This window comes from Peromyscus californicus, unplaced genomic scaffold (genome assembly GCF_007827085.1).
Source record: "Peromyscus californicus insignis strain IS unplaced genomic scaffold, ASM782708v3 Scaffold_5__1_contigs__length_169319896, whole genome shotgun sequence".
NCBI lineage: Eukaryota > Metazoa > Chordata > Mammalia > Rodentia > Cricetidae > Peromyscus > Peromyscus californicus.
In genome coordinates, this window is record NW_026294573.1 from 17,951,424 (window position 1) to 17,957,423 (window position 6,000).

Genomic DNA, 6,000 nt, shown 5'->3' on the forward strand with positions numbered 1-6,000 from the left:
AGCCACTAGTTAGCCATAGCGGCCAGGCAGTGGTGGCTCACACCTTTAACTCCAGCACTTAGGAGGAGGAAGCAGGAAGATCAGGAGTTCAAGGCCACCCTGAGCTACACAAAATTGAACCAGTCTAAAAGAGAATCAGAGCCCTGTGGTGGTGGTGGTGGAGCATGCCTTTAATCCCAGCACTAGGGAGGTGGAGACAGGAACATAAGGCAGACGGAGACAGGATCTTGGCCCCATTCGGTTTGAGGATTCATAGAGGTAAGAAGTTTCTAGTGGCTGCTGCTCTGCTTCTCTGATCTTTCAGCTTTCACCCTGATATCTGACTCTGGGTCTTTATTGTTAGGATTAAAGGCTGAGCCACCACTGCCCGCTGGGTCTTTATTGTTAAGACTAATTAGGACAGCGCTTCAGTGTTGTTACTCAGGATGTCATCCACACGGCTTTGGCTTTTTGAGACTAAGTTCCTCTCACTTGTACCTGGATTAGGTTAGCTGGCCCGTCCTGAGCCTCGGGGATCGGCCTGTCTCTGCCTCCCCAGTGCTGGGGTCACAAACACTCAGACCCTCATGCGTGCACCTCACATCCCCCCAGGTTTACTGCTTTAAATGGCAGACACAGTCATGTGCCACTAGGGCCCTGGCCCATCCTTTGGGGTTTCAGAGTGCAGACTGGCTTTAATTCTGGCAGTGTGATACAGCGCAAAAGACTTTGTTTCTTGGGGCTTTAGCACTTAATCTGAAGTATAACAACAGGGTTGGCTTCATTGGGCTGAGTGGTTAACGTTTATAAAAACGCTTAAGGCATACCTGGGCACACAGTCAGAGCTCAATAAATGCTAGCTATTATCATTAACCACTCACTGTCTGGCTGTATGCCAGGTGCTAAGAGGACAAAGATGGATAAGTGGACCTGCAGGGCTCAGAGTCTGATGGGGATCGTAGGGTGAGGGATGTGCAATGGAAGGGGCCTGACCTGGAAGGCAGAGGGGCTGAGGTCACCTGTGTCCACAGAGCTCACATATTTGCACTACCTTCAAGATTCACATCCTGGAGGCCAGAAGTCTGTTGCTAATTAAACTGTAGGGAAGGGATGGCTGAGAACGTAGCTGAGTGGGCAATCATTTGTGTGAAGCCCTAGGTTATGTTTCCAGCTCTGAAAAAAAAAAAGGAATAAACAATAAACAAAGTGGCCTGGGAAGCCAGGCTGTAATGCTGTGTACTTGCAGTCCCAGGTACTCAGAAGCCTGAGGCAGGAGTTCAAAGCCAGTCAGCCTGGATAACATACAGGGATCAGGCCTTTTTAAAAGGAAAAAAAAAAGTAAATAAAGATGTATTTTTAAATTTTTCTTTTAGTTTACATACATTGGTATCTTGCCTGCATGTATGTCTGTGTGAGGGTGTGTGTGCGAGGGTCCTGGAGTCAGAGACAGTTGTGAGCTTCCATATGGGTGCTGGGAATTGAACCCCAATCCTCAGGAAGAACAGCCAGTATTCTTTACTGCTGAGCAGCTCTCCAGCCCATTTGGTTCTTCCTGAGACAGGGTTTCTCTGTGTAGCCTTGACTGTCCTGGAACTTGCTCTGTAGACCAGGCTGGTCTCAAACTCACAGAGATTTATCTGCCTCTGCCTCTGCCTACTGAGTGTTGGGATTAACAACTATCAACCAGCAGAAAGATGTAATTTTTAAAAATAAAATTGATTGGAAAAATAAATAAATAAAGCCAGTAATGGGGGTACACACCTGTAATTTCTACACTTGGGAAGTGGAGGCAGAAGTTCAAGGCTGGCCTGAGCTATATGAGACCCTGTCTCGAAAACAAAAACAAAAAACCAAATAAATACTTTTAAAAATAGTAAACGAAGCCGGACGGCGGTGGCACATGTCTTTAATCCCAGCACTCGGGAGGCAGAGCCAGGCAGATCTCTGTGAGTTTGAGTCCAGCCTGGTCTACAAAGCAAGATCCAAGACAAAGCTACACAGAGAAACCCTGTCTCGGGGAAAAAAAAAAAAAAGAAAGAAAAAGGAAAAAAAGAAAAATAGTAAACGAAGAGGTATTATGGGGGAGGGCTAGGGGAGGGGTATTTATTTGCTGTAAATACTTTTTTGTCTTGTTTTGTATGTTAGTTTTTTGAGATAAGGTCTCACTATGTCGTCTTGAATGGCCTAGACACAAAAGGTCCTTTTAACTTCTGTCATTCCATGCCCACGGGGACAGTGTGCTTTTAAAAAATAAACTTGGGTTTCTATGAACAAGGGACAGGACTGGCACCTCTGCCACACTTGCAGACGCCAGGGCTTAGCAGAATCTCATGCTAGTTGAGGCCCTACCCTCCCAGCGACATCTGGTCACACTGGGTGTGTGTCTGTGACTAAGTGTGAAAGAATTAAGAGCATGCCCAGGATGGGAGGTGGGAGGAAAGAGGATTGGAAGGAGAAAGGTCCTCGGTACCGGCTGTCTCTATAGTCATAAGAAACTATTTGTCTGCTTCTTTGTTTATATTGATGGGGATTGAACTCAGGGTCTCATGAATGCTAGGTAAGTGCCTAACCACCAAACCAAATCCCAGCAGTCAGATTCTACTATTTATTTATTCGTTTGTTTGTTTGTTTATAGATAGGGTCTCATGTACCCCAGGCTGGCCTCGAACTCACTATGTAGCCCAGGATGACCCTAAACTCCTGGTTTTCCTGCCTCTACTTCCCTAGTGCTGGGATGGCGTGTGGGTCACTCCGTTTGGTTTATGTAGTGTTGGGGATCAAACCCAGGGTTTCTTGCAAAATAAGCCATCACTCTGTCTACTCAGCTGTGTCTCCAGCCAAACCTCACATTAACTTAATCTTTTGTGGCAGTCTCACTACATAGTTCATCCTGCCTCAACCTCCCAAACTACACTTCCAAGCTCACAAGTATTTTGCTTTATTTTATTTTATTTTATTTTAGTGTTTTCAAGACAGGGCTTTTTTTTTTTTTTTTTCCCTGTGCAGCCCCTGGCTGTCCTGGAACTCACTTTGTAGACCAAGCTGGCCTCACTCGAACTCACAGAGATCTTCTTGCCTCTGCCTTCCAAGTGCTGAGGCTAAAGAGGGGCACCACCACATCTGGCTTGGTTTATTTTCTCTTATTTAATTTTAATTAATTAATTTATTTATTTATTTATTTATTTATTTTTGAGACAAGGTCTCAACATACATCCCTGGCTAGGCCTGGAGTGATATGTAGTGTTGGTTAGCTGATCAGACTATGGATTCTTTTACCTTAGCCTCTCAAAAGCACAGGCCTGTGCTAGACAAGTTTATTTTCTTTCTTTTTATTTTTTATTATTTTTTTTGACAAGTTTATTTTCAATGTGTCCTTCATGTGGCCTAGTGAGTGCAGCTGTGGGAGGAAGGTGGGCCGTCTCCAGATAATAACAAGGGCCAGCCGGCCTGGGATAGAGGAGATCTTGTTTAAAAAAACAAAAGGCCGGGAGATGGCTCAGCAGTTAAGAGCACTGGCTGTTTGTCCAGAGGACCCAGGTTCAATTCCCAGCACCCACATGGCAGCTCATAACTGTCTGTAACTCCTGTTCCAGGGGGTCTGACACCCTCACACAGACACACATACAGGCAAAATACCAATATAAATTATTTTTAAAAAAGAAAAAAAAAAAGGCCAGCACACCTCTCTCCTCCTAGACTGGCTGATCCTTTCTTTACCTTACACAGTGCAGTGACTGCTGGAGGGGGGGGGCTGTCTGGAGGGTGGGGGCTGTCTGGAGGATGGGGGGGCTGTCTGGAGGACGGGGGCTCTCTGGAGGACGGGGGCTGTCTGGAGGACCAGGGGTTGTCTGGAGGACGGGGTCTGTCTGGAGGGTGGGGGGCTGTCTGGAGGGTGGGGGCTGTCTGGAGGGTGGGGGGCTGTCTGGAGGACGGGGGGCTGTCTGGAGGGTGGGGGCTGTCTGGAGGACGGGGGCTGTCTGGAGGACCGGGGGGCTGTCTGGAGGACGGGGGCTGTCTGGAGGACGGGGGCTGTCTGGAGGACCAGGCACTGTCTCTGGAAGATGGGGGCAGTAGGGGCTGGACTAAGACAAGCTAAGTCACAAGATCCAACTTGACCCCTTGGAGACCCCTTGGTAAGTCTGGTGACCTTACCAGCCATTTCTTCTCAGTTATGGCCTCCCATCTGATCCAGTCCCACTTGCTGCTAATCCTCATACTAGGTGTAAAGACAAGACATTGAGCAACAGGATTCCATCTATCTATCGGTCAGTCACTCACTCATTCAAACACGTATCTATACCAGCCCTTGTGGCATGCCGGCCGGTGATCAAAGGGAGAACATGGAGCCGCACACACGGTGCACATACATACATGCAGGCCAACACTCATACACATAGAACAGAATAAGACTTTTTTTTTTTTAAAGTCAATAATAGAAGTTGGTAAGATAAAAGCCAGCCTGGTAAAGGCAGAAGCCTTGGGAACCTGAGTTCAATTCCTGAAACCCACATAAAGGTGGAAAAACAAAACCACCTCTATGAAAATGTCCACTGACTTCATATGCACACTATAGCACACACACATTATGCACATCCACACACATGCATACAAGCACATACACACCATACACACACACACACACACACACACACACACACACACACACCATGCACATACACACAATAATAATGGCTATTTTTAAAGCTGCTAAAAACAGTGCCAAAGAAGGGGCAGAGATGAGCTGGGTAAACGGGGCAGCCTCTCTTTTAGAATAGAATCTGTGAACTCGGGCCCTTGAACTGCCTGCTGCCTGTTAGTAAACAATGAAGAAAGTTTATTTACATGCCATCCATCCAGGCTGTGTTCATGCCTCAGTGGCAGAGATGGAGTGACTCAGAGAGCTGGAAAAAATCACTCTCTGGCCCCTTTACAAAGTTTTGCAAGGAAACACCATGTCACACCCACTAGAATGGCGCCAATAAAAAAAAGACAGACAATAGCAGGAGACACAGGATGTGGACAGACTGGAACCCGCATGTGCTGCCACTGGGAAGGGAAACCGGTGTGGCCACTCTGGAAAACAGTGTGGCCATTCTGCAGGAGGCCAAACACAGCTGTCATCCGACGGTCTAGTCCACTCCCAAGACTCGAAACCTGTGTCCACACCAAAACTTGGACTTGGATGTTCACAACCTTTTAGCAATAGTTGAAAAGTGGAAGTAGTTCAAACACCCCTCAACTGATGAATGAAATGTGGGATAGCCACACAATCCAGCAATAGTAAGAAATCTGACAAGCTGGGCGGGGGTGGCGCACACCTTTAATCCCAGCACTCAGAAGGCAGAGACAGGCGGATCTCTGTGAGTTCGAGGCCAGTAAGGGGAGGTGGGGAGATGGCTCAGGGGGTAAAAAGTGCTTACTGTACAAGCATAAAAACCCAAGTTCAATTCCTGTTCCAGGGGATCTGATGCCCTCATACAGACAGACCTCCAGGCAAGACACCAGTGCACATAAAATAAAAATAAATTTCTTTTAAAAAACCAACCCAAGTTCAAATCCTCAGCACCCACACAAAACCCAGACATGGCCACACACTGAGGGGCTGAGATAAGCCGGTTTACTGGTCAGCCAGCCTAGCCAAAGTAGCAAGGTTCAGTAAGAGACCCTGTGTTGAAGGAATAAGATGGAGAGTATTAGAGGAAGATACCGAATGTCCTTCTGTGACCTTTGCATGTGTGTTCATGGGCATATGCACTCACACACACACATTTATACACATGCATACACCACAGACACAAAGAGGGAAGGAGGAAGGTAGGAAGGAAGGCAGGAAGGCAGGCAGGCAGGCAGGCAGGAAGCAAGGAAGGAAGAAAGGAAGGAAGGAAGGAAGGATAGAGCCTACTAGGCTGAGGAGCCGTGAGCATGCTGAGTGTCCCTGCCTCAGAGAAAGGCTTCCCAGCCTCAAGACACTAACCGCATCACTCTCGAGGCGTGGAGACATAGGAACCTCCCAGTGCAGGA